Genomic DNA, 13,792 nt, shown 5'->3' with positions numbered 1-13,792 from the left:
TTAAGTGCTATTGCATGTTGAGTAGATGAGTGTAGTAACAACCCTCTTCTAACAAATGTACACTAAGTGATTCCCTGGACAGATGTAAAATAATAAAGGATATTTAGAAAGAAGTTTCAGATATAACTCCCTTTTGAAACTCTTTTGTGTTTGTCTGGCATTCTCTTTCATCTATATAAGCCATTTTCATTTTAAGATACAAAATCTGTATTAGGAAAATTCAAAGGCTTAGATTTTCCCACTTATTCTAAGTGTACATATCAAAAGTTGCCTCCTGATCATAAATAAAAGAATGGAGATAACTAAACATCTATGTGAAAATATCAAATATGAAATTTTATATTATAGCTTAATAAAATTACTACCGAATAGCAACAAATAAGATAGTTACACATATGGATTGACATTTCCTATAATCTACTTTTGTATCTGGAAGTCAATTAAGTAACAGAAACCTGTCACATATTGTCCCATTATTAAGATGAATTTGCAAGATAAGAGGATGACAGCCATCATCAATCAAGTCATTCTGTACTACGAAAACTGTGGACAGTTAATGTCTCAGCAAGAAGTGTAGGAAATGCATATTACCTATGAAAGTTCATTGATTCTGATAGGAAACAAGTCTCATTGAGAGTTGGAGATCCACAAGCAGTTGTAGTGTTAGGCAGAAATAAGGACGAGAAGCTATTGTAGAAATTAGCTGAGATTATTGATAGACTAATTAGAATAAATAGATTCATTGGAATGGAAATTCAATTCTCAACTTTGGTGGTCATCTCAAATGGTCAGTTGGACTTAAAAAATATATTACTTTAATACCTGATGTCTATGGGTTGTACTGAGTCCAAAATACAGAAAGTGTCTCCAAGGCATGGCAAGATAGTTTACCATGGATATGCCCAGTTTTATACCTAGCCCTATTTATTTTCTAAATGAATAGTCATTCAGGCCACTCAATGCCATCTATACTTATTGTGGATAGCCCATAATTTGCATCATTCATTTAGGATGTTATAAATATCTTGAAGGTTTTCTTTTTATAGGATCTGTTTTTATGTTTGTTTGGTTTGCAATGAAAGGTGAATAGTGGATTATATTAATTCATTTAACTCAACAAAAATACCATTTGAATATACAAATCCTTTTGTTATCATTGTCCTATGTGGAAATGATGAAATCTCATATTTTCACACAATCTAAAATACCATTTATCATGTAAAGATGATATGGATTAATTATATAGCAAGAGCATTATGATACTTTTTTTATATAAAACATGCCTCTCTTGTGATTGAACCTTATGTAAAACTAAATCAAAATATTCACAGTAGGTATCTGGGATGACCAAATTAAAATTAAATATAAGATGGTGTTTGTCTCTTAGCTCCTCTGCAAGGAATTATAATAATTAGCAATATTTCCTTAACTGATTCACATACTAAATAATAAAAGGATGGTTAGTATGAGGTAAATTCTGGACCCTTACTAATTTTGTGGGACCAGGGATATGGTTGATTTTCACGACATAGTTAAAATATCTGAAGACAATAAATTCCTACTCTCAGCTTTTGTTCTTTTGATTCCCCCATGCACTTCTCAAGGCCACTTATGAAGAAAATTGACTGTACCTATGGCTCTAAAGTGTGTTATGATTTAGTCACTTTTAATGTTCTGACAGTTTAATAACTAGGTGGCATTTCTTTTGGTTATATAATGTTGAACAATAGTGATCACTGAAATTTGCATTTGAGACATCGTATTAAAGGGAAAGATATGCCTCAGGGCAATTTGTAATAATGCCAGAGTCAAAGGCAGAAATCAAAGAGGAAGAACTGATCTGACACCTTTTCATTTCCGGTATAAAACTAAGTGTATTCATGTTACTACAGTGATAAGCTAGATTCAATTTGGGATCAAACTATATAGCATGCATAATGTGGATTTTTAGTAATTGGAGTGCTTATGGTGAAAATGTAGAGAAATACTTTGCAAAAAGATAAAAAAGGCCTTTAGGGATAATGTTATTTTTGGGGAAAAAATACACCTCCATTTGCTGTGGAAATTTATTGTACATGTCGTTTCTGTTAGATTTCATGAAACTAACAAAACTGTAAGAGTAAACTGACAAGAAATATTTTACCAAAAATTTAGTGTGTTTTTTGTAGAAAATACTGAAATGCTGTTTGCTTTCCCTTCCTTTCTTCTTTTCATTAATACATTTATTTATTTATAGAAAATATTGGCATAGAGCCCTGGTATTTACAAGTAAAAGTTAAAATAGAAAGTTCTGGATCATGGAAGACCTTTTGCAAAATGCATGAAAATATTTGCAAGTTTTTGATGGGTTTGGCTCCCATATTCCCTCTGTATTACTTTTAGAGCTTTAATTTTTCCAGTCCAGCAGAATCTGCACAGTGATTTGTATGAATTCTGTAGCCTAATGCAAGTATTACAGAAAAATGTTTTTCTCTCTCAGCATATTCAGTGGGTACATTAAATTCTTTTTGTTCCCTATTAAACTTTTGAGATAATTTATATGTAAATGTTAGGAATTTTCAAGTAGCATTTTCTTTGCATGCTGCCTCTGTCTTCTCTATCCTGAAAAAAGTATAACTTTGTGAGTTCCATGGTTAATTTAAGGGCATATTTCTCTACCAGGCCTACTGATAAGAATAAAAACTTGAGCCATAACAAATCCTAACTTTGTCTTTAATGTAAAGTTTTAGAATTTAAAAATTACATGTTACTTTAAAACTGCTAGACTCTGTTGCATTCAACTTTCTCTTTTTTAGGTAATTTAGTTAGAAAAAAACATTTTGTGTAAAAGAATACCCCTTGGGTGAATTATGTCAACCCCCCCCCCCCCCCGCCCCCGGTAAAAAAAATCTAGGCACCTAGTGAAGTAAAACAATCCAGACTGGTGGGAAATGAAACAAAAAAAAAAAGTTGTATATTTTAGAGTAACTTCTTTCAAACTTCTGGTCCTGGAGATATATCAAAGAAATCCCGCAGCATTTTACATCCTTTCACATCTTATTGGATAGTCTTATTTTTCCCAGGTTTTCTAAAATACGAGATGTCGTCAAATCTAGACAAATCTTTCCTGTCTGATGTAAACTAGAACATGTGCCTTATTTCTTTCACCTCAAAACCCTGCAGTGGGAAAAGGGGGGGGGGGATGATAAATATAGTCAAGGTGTTTTTGTTGGTTGATGGCTTTGGTATTTGTTTCACTTTTCTTCCTTGATCCTCCCTTCTGCTCTGCCGCCCCCCACCCTTTTTGCTCCTCCAGGGTTTTGAAAATGGGAGGAAGATGGGTGATGCAGCAAAGCTGAACAGGTTTTACATACTTGGTGATGTCAAATTACTTCATTTACATTGTTATTTCATTTTTGAGTGGACTCTAAGGACTTTACCCATCTTCTCCCTACAGTTTCCAGGACATGCCTCCACTGACTGGCAACTTACATTTTCCCTTTCCAGCCCCCCATTTCCGTCCATCCCATGCTGGATCTCTCACTCCAAGGGCAACTTTGCCCCTGCAGTCTGGCTTCTTAACCACAATTCTTTTCAAAAGGACTCAAATCATTCCCAGATGGCATTGCTCAGTGGTTAAGCATTGACCTATGAACCAGGAGGTCATGTTTCAATTCCAGGTCAGGGCACATGCCTAGGTTGCTGGCTTGATCCCCAGTGTGGAGCGTGCAGGAGGCAGCTGACCAATGATTCTCTCTCATCATTGATATTTCTAACTCTCCCCCTCTCCCTTCCTCTCTGAAATAAATAAAAATATATTTAAAAAAGAAAAAGAGAAAAAAAATGACTCAAGCCCTGGTTTCTGGGTGCTAGGTTCACACGTAGCCAACAAGACCAAGCACCTTGTTCCTCGGCCTCCCCACCGCCCTCTGTAGGAGGTCAGCTGCTCACATCTGTCTCTTCCTACAGCCATCGGAGGCAGCCCATCCTTTGTGTGCTTTCGGATTTTCACTGGAAGCCAGGCTTTTCCATTAATCTTGAAAGTTTTGAACAGAATGGTGAAATAACCAGAGGTGTGCTTTAAAAAACAGCATTAAGTATCTTTACAATTTCCACTTAAACTTTTCTACATCAGTAAACTCAACCTGTTTTTGGTGGAAGAGTAGCAGTTTGCTTTTTTCAGTTGGTTTTGGGCTGTGTGGAATAGCAGAAGCAGTGCAACATAGGAGAGAATTCTGTGACTGATAATCTTGCTTTCCAAGGAAAACCAAATATTTTATATTCTCTTATATTCTTTACTTTCTGGTTCAATACAGCTGCATTTATCTGCATTCAATACAGTTGCACTGGTCTTGGATTTTTTTGGAATAGTTTGAGGAGGATGGGTGTTGGTTCTTTGAATGTTTGGAAAACTCCCCCGTGAAGCCGTCCGGACTTGGGCTTTTGTTTGGTGGGAGATTTTTGAATACTGCTTCTATTTCATCAGTTGTTATTGGCCTATTCACGTTTTTGATTCTTCCTGATTCAGTTTTGGGAGATTGCATTTTTCTAGGGCTTTGTCTATTTCACCCACATTGCCCAGCTGTTGGCATATAGTTGTTCATATTATTTTCTTACAATCCTTTGTATTTCTGTGGTGTCCGTGGTTACTTCTCCACTTTCGTTTCTGATTTTATTTATTTGGGTCCTCTCTCTTTGCTTCTTGATGAGTCTGGCTAATGGTTTATCAATTTTGTTTATCCCTTTAAAGGACCAGCTCTTGGTTTCATTGATGTTTTGTATTTTTTTTTTAGTCTCTCTATTATTTATTTCTACTCTAACCTATATTGTTTCCTTCCTTCTACTTACTCTGGGCTTTTCTTGTTCTCTTTATAGTTCTTTAAGTTGTAGGGTTAAATAATTTATTGCTGATTTTTTTTTTTGAGGTATGCCTGCAGTGCTATGAACTTCCCTCTTAGAGCTGCTTTTGCAGTGTCCCAGAGATTTTTGGTTGTTGTTTGTTTATTTTCATTTGTTTCCAGGACATTTTTGATTTCTTTTTTGATCTCGTTGGTAACCCATTCATTGTTTAATAACATGCTATTTAGCCTCCATGTATTTGAATGTTTTGGGGTGTTTTTACTGTAGTTGATTTCTAATTTCATTCCACTGTGATCTGAGAAGATGCTTGATATGATTTCAATCTTCTTGAACTTGTAGAGACTTGTTTTGTGTCCTAACATGTGGTCTATCTTTGTGAATGATCCATGTGCACTTGAGAAGAATGTATATTCTGCTGCATTGTAGGTAAATACTGAGGGTGAAATGTTCTATAAATGTCTATTAAATCCATCTGATCCAGTGTGTCCTTTAGAATCTTTCTTTTCTTGTAAAGTTTTTGTCTGGAAGATCTCTCCAGTGAAGTCAGAGGGGTGATAAAGTCCCCTACTATGACTGTATTGTTGTCAATCTCTCCATTAAAGTTCTCTAGAAGTTTTTTTTATATATTTAGGTGCATCTATATTGGGTGCATATATGTTTAACCAGGGTTATAGCCTCTTGTTGGATTGATCCCTTTAGTATTAAGTAGTGACCTTTGTTGTCTCTTGTGATAGCCTTCATTTTAAAGTCTATGTAAAAAAAAATACAGTTGCACTTGCTACATATCTCCCTTTCATGGATCCACTGGATTTTGCAAGTGTTAATTTATTAGAGGTTAGACTATTAACATTTTAATCATATTTGCTAAAATATTCTATCTCAGAGGAACATTATTGAATTTGTAACCGGACAACCAAGGAGTCCGGCCTGCCTGTCACTACTTGAGCCAATTCAGCAGAGACTGGGTTGATTCATATATGAACATTTATTTCAATAATGCCAGCAGACCCTGATCGGTTTGGTTCAGTGGATAGAGCGTCGGCCTGGGGACTGAAGGGTCCTGGGTTCTATTCCAGTCAAGGGCATGTGCCTTGGTTGTGGGAACATCTCCAGTAGGGGGTGTGCAGGAGGCAGCTAATCGATGTTTCTCTCTCATCGATGTTTCTGACTCTCTATCTCTCTCCTTCTCCCTTCCTCTCTGTAAAAAATCAATAAAATATATTTAAAAAAAAATAATGCTGCCCTGACTGATTTGGCTCAGTGGATAGAGCGTCGACCTGCAGACTGAAGGGTCCCAGATTTGATTCCGGTCAAGGGCATGTACCTTGGTTGTGGACACATCCCAAGTAGGGGGTGTGTAGAAGGCAGCTAATCGATGTTTCTCTCTCATCGATGTTTCTAACTCTCTATCTCTCTCCTTCTCCCTTCCTCTCTGTAAAAAAAAATCAATAAAATATATGTTTTAAAAAAATGCCAGCAGTATGGGAGAGCAGCAGGTCATCCACAAAAATCTGCTCTACATCTCCCCATAAGCCAGCTGCTAATATTGGGTAGAAGGGCAAGGATTACGTGGGAAAGTAAAAATTACAGGCATGGGAAAGTGAGTTAGGTATAATGGTGACAGGCAATAGGGCTGGGGGTTGCAAAGGGTGGTGCCTCCTTGACTGCATTGTTTCAACCACGAGCTTGTAAATCTTTCCATAATGACAGACAGTTCTCAGAAAGGAGGAAGGACTGCATTCCGATGTGAGCTCCCATGTCCCAGGGCATACAACTCTCAGCCAGCTTAGAATGTGCTTTCTCTAATCAGAACAGAACCATCACGGTTAATAGAGCACGGTGAATATTTCTTATAATTGTAGCTGGTTCCCATTATTCTATTTTTGCCCCTAACAAATTTACTCATTTTCTGAGATTATAGCTTGTCTGTAATCCTGCATTAAAGACTTTTGATTTTAATCTCTAGAAAGTTTAAAAAATAACAAATAAAAGCCAGAACTCATGGCTTGGGTTAAAATACTTTTTAATCATAATTTAATTAGTCCCCCTATCTTGGCCCAGACAGGCCTTTGTAATTTTCTGTTAAACTTTCAAAAGCAGCATGCACTATATAATCAGAAAGATAAGAGATTAAATAGACCCTTTACTCAACAATATTTTATTTAAAACCACCACTGATTTAGTCTACATTATACTGTTGACAAAATAAATTAATAACAATGAAAAATTCTTCTTTGAAAAGAGTGATTGCTGAGCTTTCGTTTAAATTTAAATTTAGACCAAAATAGCTAACATAGTCTTATTGCTTAAAATTACAAATCTTATTCAAATCTTTCCCATTAGAAGGAATGGTATTTGCAAATCAAACAGATAAGTTTGTGGTTCATATAGCTGAGTACTCTTCCTGGAAAATTTCTCATTATTATAACAAGATGACACTCTATTTAAACATAGCAATTGAATTTCACTTTTCATTCCGTTCTGTACTTGATGAGGGAGATTTCATTGTTGTATACTTCCCCAGCCTTCAAAAATTGGTAGGAAAATTAAATTAGCCTCAGGAAAATCAGATTAAAAGTGGTGTTTTTTGGTTCTTTTTATGCCCAACAGCTAACTCTGTAGTGAGCTGGACATTGTCATTCCTTCTTAGTTTCCTCTAACTCTCAGTTTCACCATCAGTCGCATAGTTAGAAGGCTCAGCCAGGCTATCGCACAACATTTAGGAATTTCTGATTGCAAGATTCAGAAAGATGCAAAAATGTAAATATTTTTGTCCCATTTAAGGAGTTAATATTTGGGGGGTCTTATGGGCACATACAATAATCACTGGAAAAAAATGTCACCATTTTTAATACACATTTAATAAGAAAAAAAATACCTTGGCAAAATTCCTTCATTCAATTTGCTAAGAACCTTGTATGGACCATAACCCTATATTTATTGTAAAAATCCAAAGGCAGTTAAGTGTTATTAAAATGCTCTCTAGTTATCAAAATGGGTTGAAATAGTCAGATATGTTTATTTCAATAAAATAGAATTGAGCTAGGCATTGAAGAAGAGAGACATGAGATGGAGAAAATGAGTCAGACTAGAGAGTACAGCTTACTCCTTTGTGGCTCACTGTCTTCACTCAGCCGTCAGAGGCAGCTAACACCACTAGAGCTCTGTGCAAATGCACTTATGTGGAAATCGGATGGCATGTTAAGAGAGCAATGAAGAAGTTACCCTTTAGGGAAAAAGTGTATGCATTAGAGAAGTGTGGAGAATGTGGTTAAATAGGTCATGTGTTCTTAGAAAGCTCCAAAGTCAGGCATAATATAGTAATAAGGATAGCAGCACCAATATCGAGCACTAAACATATATTGAGTATATATGTTTATGGCTCAAACACTATATAAGAACCGAAGGTGAATTATCTCATTTAAAATTCATACCTACCTAATAGAATAAGAATTGTTATTATCCCAATTTATTAATGAAGGAAAAGAATCTTAATCATGGGTAAATATTTTCCAAAGATATAATGTTAATAAGTGGTCATCTATGAGCTGAAACTCTTGTCTAACCCACCACTTAGATTTCTTTGCACACTCTTTGGCACATGGTGGACATTCAGTAAACAGTAGTTTTATCATTATAATTAGTGCTATTATTACTATGACTCCATTGCTAATTAGCGATGCTTAGTAACAAAACGAGAAATATAATTTTCTGTCTGATATCTTCTTCAACAAATGGCCTTCCATCCAACAATAAAGATAGCTCCCTATAATAAAGCCTGCTCCTACAATACAAACTGCAACAATTGTGTGTCCTGTTCCCTTATTATAGTAATATAAATTACTTAGACGATATTATATACATTTTAATTGTGATAGCAATCATGTTAGGGTATTGCCTCCATTAAAAAAGTAAGCTTTACTGAGTACTTATCAAGCACCAGGCACTATGATAAACACTTCATAAATATTGTTTCATCCTCCTAATAACACTATATGTGATTCTTATTTTAATGACAACTAAGAGATTTGAAAATATGCTAATGTTATATTGCTAATAAACTGGTAAATTGAGGCTTTGCAAAATTGCATACATGGTATAAAGTAACATAGCTATAAAGTAAATTAAGATACTGAAGTACAGCACTAGCCGGTTTGACTCAGTAAATAGAGCATTGGCCCATAGACTAAATGGCCCCGAGTTCCATTCCAGTCAAGGGCACATACCTTGGTTGTAGGCTCAATACCTGTGCCTGGTTGGGGCACCTGTGGGAAGCAACCAATCTACGTGTCTCTCTCACATGGATGTTTCTCTTTCTGTCTGTCTCTCACCCCTCCCTCCCACTGTCTCTAAAAATCAATGGAAAATATCCTTTGGTAAGGATTAAAACAAGAACAAAAAGATAATGAAGTACAAAGATAGAAGAACTTCCCAAGTTGGAAAGAACAAACAGAAAATCGAGCTAGGGTTCAAATCACCAATTAAGGCTAGAGCTGGGAGATGAGATGGAGAGAACAAGAGTAACATAAATGATCAAATCATTTTGCCATGTCTTCATGTCATTTACAGGTAAGTTGTGGGGACAGCTTTGAATCCAATAATCATACTTGTAACAATAAAATTGTATCTCAATAGTAGAAAGAAGAGATCCCTGGTTCTGTGAAATATTTCAATGGAGGGCATACCTAGTCAGGGAAGGAAGACTTCTCTAATGAAGGGGTGATTAGATTTTGAGGGAAATGGTAACATAGGCAAGGGATAAGAGAATTATTTGATCTTTGAAGTTCAAAATGTAAGGAGAGAATTTTAAGAACTGGGAGAATGAGTAACTCTCTTACCCCCACATAACACTTCTATTACTTGAGTTAAAAAGAAAAATAACTCATGTTGTTTCAGAAATGGGATGACGGTGGAAGCTGAAGCCAGGGGAGCATTCCTCTTTCATTAGGATCTAACCTGTTATTGTCTCCACATAAGTTCTTGCTCAACAGAAAACAAATTTGTCAGATTTCATGAGTCTGTACCATTTTGCCAAAATATTTATGTATTATCTGGGCAAAACTATCAGATTTTATTTATTTATTTTTCACTTGTATTTTTTTTTCAGTCTTTAGTGTTGCAAGTGTTACATATGTCCCCATTTTTCTCCCACTGACCTCTTATAGCCTGTCTCCACCCCCTATCCCGCGCCTTCACCACCCCTCTTGTCTATGTCCATTGGTTATGCACATATGTATACAAGTTCTTTGGTTGACCTCTTCCCACCCACCCCTAGTTTACCTCTGAGGTTCAACAGTCTGTTCCATGCTTCAATGTCTCTGGATCTGTTTTGTTCAACAGTTTATTGTGTTCATTAGATTCCACATATGAGTGAGATCATGTGATACTTGTCTTTCTCTGAAGAAAACTATGTCCAGTAAGTCTATCCCTGCCATTCAGGGTTGGACAGGGAAACCTCTTCAAACTGTATTTTCAGGGGACATTTAACCAAGTATCAGTCAGGAATTGATCTATAAACACTCTCTCAACACTTCATGCACAGAAATTTAATGCAATGAGTTGGGTGAGAAAGTTGTCAGAAAAGATTAGAGGGGTTCAAAGGAGGCCTGAAGTGGTTTTTCCCAAAGACCAGAACATACAGGAAAGAGGGCCTCATTACTATTTCAGGAGGCCATGACCATCTCGGTCGAAGATGCTCTTGGCTGCTGCAAGAGCATCGTGGTTTCTCTCACTGTTGCTGTAGGAGTGAGCCACGGCCTTCCAGGAGCCCAACGCTGCTCAAGGAAGGATGTAGAAGTAGAATGGGGTTGACCTTGCTCCAGCCCTTGGACACTGTGGCTCCCATTGGCAGGGCTAACAAGGATACTGCTGCCAAAAGAGTGTGTTCTTCCCCACGATCCTGATACTTAAGGTAGTGATAGTACTGATTCCCCCAAATTTCCAGTAAAAACACCAAGTCCAAAAGCAGAAATGCTCTTTAGGAGCAGAACTTGCCACTCATGATAAAATTAAGACTTCATGCCATCCAATATTCTTTTTATAGTTAGTTAGCAATATGGAAGATTTTATGTGGCATGATGATATTTAAAACCAGATTTGTAGGCATTCACCTACTCATGATACTCTAATTTGGACCGAGCATAGCTTGAAAGCTCTTTTCATCTTCCCTGCAGCTGCATCCATCTGATGAATGGACCTGCTGCATGCTCTGAGGTAACCCATTCACATGTCTGTCAGTTAATTGGGTTGGTTGCCTTGGACACTTGTTCCTCACGTGGTTGCTAAAGCAGGATAGCTCTGGCCCTTCCTGCATTGCAGGTGGGAATATAAAATGATGCAGCCACTTTGGAAAAGAGTGTGACAGTTTCTTCAAAAAACACACATTCATTTATGATCCAACCAAACAATTCCACCTTTAGGATCCATCTCAAGGAAATTAAAACATATGTTCACACAATTATTTTATGGAAATATTTCTAATTATATATAAAAATAAAAAAGTAGAAATAACTCAAAATTCATCTACTGAATGAATAAACAAACAATGGATACTGCTCAGCAATATAGAGAAACAAAGCACCTTTGGACAAACCTTTAAAATGTTGTATATGGAAGAAGCCTAACACAAATAACACATATTGTATGATTTCATTTATATACAAAAGCAAATATCCAGATAGGTGGAATAGGTTAGCAGTTGCCTATAGCCGAGGTGGGAACCAGAAATAACTGCAAACAGTATTTTTCCGAAATGCGAATACTTAAAATTAGATTGTAGTGATGGTTGCAAAACAATACATTTATTGAAAATCATGGAATTGTAAGCATACAACAAGTAGATTTTATTGTATGTACATTGCACTTTAATAAAGATCTTTAAAATGTGAGTTTTGAATAATTAATAGAATGGTTTGAAAATATCAAAATCCATGAGTAGAAGATTTAAATAAATTGATTAACTAAGCATTTTATGGGATTGACAATACATATCAATTTGGAAGGAAATTCTTTAAATATATTTATAAAGCACTAATATAAATAAGTCCTAAAGATATTACATACTCGTTACATATTACAGTTTACCTGTCCCAGGTAAACTGACTGTGGTGTTAACACTGTCCGCTGCCTAAAGCAGGAAAGTTGAAGAAAGCGACACCATCAACCCATTCTGTCCTGTAGTCACATGAATCAGCAGATGTTCTGTCACACTAATGGGAGCTGAGTATCCAGAGTTTGCACAAAAAGTGGCCCTGCTTTAAGCTTGTCCAAATTGTCAGAAGGAGAGAGATAGTTCACCCAATGTGTTTTCTCTTTTGTCACCAAGAAATTTATGGTGAAACATATCTATTTCTTTTACAGGCACACCTCACTTCATTGCACTTCGCAGATACTGTGTGCAAATTGAAGCTCCAGATCTTCCCACCAGCCAAAAGATTATGACTTGCTGAGGACACTGATGATGGTAAGTACTTTTTCGTAATAAAGTATTTTTTAATTAAGGCATGTGCATTTTTTACATATAATGCTATTGCACAGTTAATAGAGTACAGTATAGTGGAAATTTAACTTTTATATGTACTGGGAAACCAAAAACTTTGTGTGATTTGGCTTTATTGTGGTATTTATCTTATTGCAGTGGTTGGAAATGGACCCATAAATCTCTGAGGTATTTCTGTATTTTTCAACTGAACAAACCAGTTGTGTGGATTACTTATATTTTTTCTCTGTTTTCCCAATGATTTATTTTTAAATAGTGTACTTGGTATTTGTTTTTGTAAATTATAGAGATAATTTAAACACCTTTGAAATGTATGTATAATTCATTTAACATGGATAATTGTGGCGATTGTGGGGTGGCAGGGTGGAGGAGATGGTTGGAGGTGGAAGATGGCCTAGAGGGGATAAATGGTGATGGGAAAAAATAAAATTAAAAAATGTTTTGATTTAAGGTCAACTCTAATAATTTATGCTTTAAGCAAGTAATGTTGTATCAGAGAATGCTGTCCTCAAAAACAAATGCACATTTTTCTAGAATAATTAAATATTTGCGACAAGAGGATGGAAGAAGCATAATGTTTCACTGCTAAATTCATTTGAGGTTAAAATTTTGGAATTTAAGTTTAGAGAAAATAGAACTTGTAATGATAACATGATGTCAGTGAAAACGGTAAGTAGAGATAAATGGCTATGAAAAGTTTATATCAAGACAGTGATTTTAAAAATAGTGGAATAAAGGGAAATTGAGAGCTGCTGATTTAGAAGGTTGGAGAAGAAAAAAAAATAGTTTCACTGTTGGATGACTCTAGCTCTATTCTGTGCAAATGAAAATCCATACTGAAATTTGAGGGATATGTGGTTTAAGTGTGCAACTTATACTGAAAAACAAAAAATGAGTCTAGACAGAAGAATAGACAGTGATGAAGATGTGCCTCTCATAATTAGGAAATGGGAGGAATAAGAGAAATCCTTGGGTAAGAGAAAGCACAGTCTTAGAGGTAGTGGAAAACTAAGACAATGTATTGCTAGGAAAACCAAGGAGGAAAGGGTTTCAGGAATGGCATGGCAGGTAGTTTCAAAGGCAACAGTTGTAAAAGATGAAACACTACCAGAAAAATACTAGAATATTAGTTTCTATAGTAGCTATCGATTATTTATGTGTTACTATCTTTCTCTCTTAGTTTTAAGAAAGAGAAAAATCAATTTTTATAATGAAGTTAGCCTGCCTTGTTTGTCTTAATATTTTATTTTAAACAAATATAAAATTATAGATAGGATAATCCATTACCCATTTAAGCATGCCCAATGATAGTCTGTGACTATTCCTTTTAAAACACATTTCTAAGCTTAATTAGCAAAATATTTCCAAGAAAGCAAAAATATCCAGGTAGGGTAAAAAGGGAGAGAACAAGTGCATTTATAACTTTTATGTTTTCATTTCCTGTTTTTAAAACAC

The sequence above is a fragment of the Myotis myotis genome, unplaced genomic scaffold (genome assembly GCF_014108235.1).
Source record: "Myotis myotis isolate mMyoMyo1 unplaced genomic scaffold, mMyoMyo1.p scaffold_m19_p_6, whole genome shotgun sequence".
NCBI lineage: Eukaryota > Metazoa > Chordata > Mammalia > Chiroptera > Vespertilionidae > Myotis > Myotis myotis.
Note: the sequence above shows the minus strand (reverse complement) of the source record.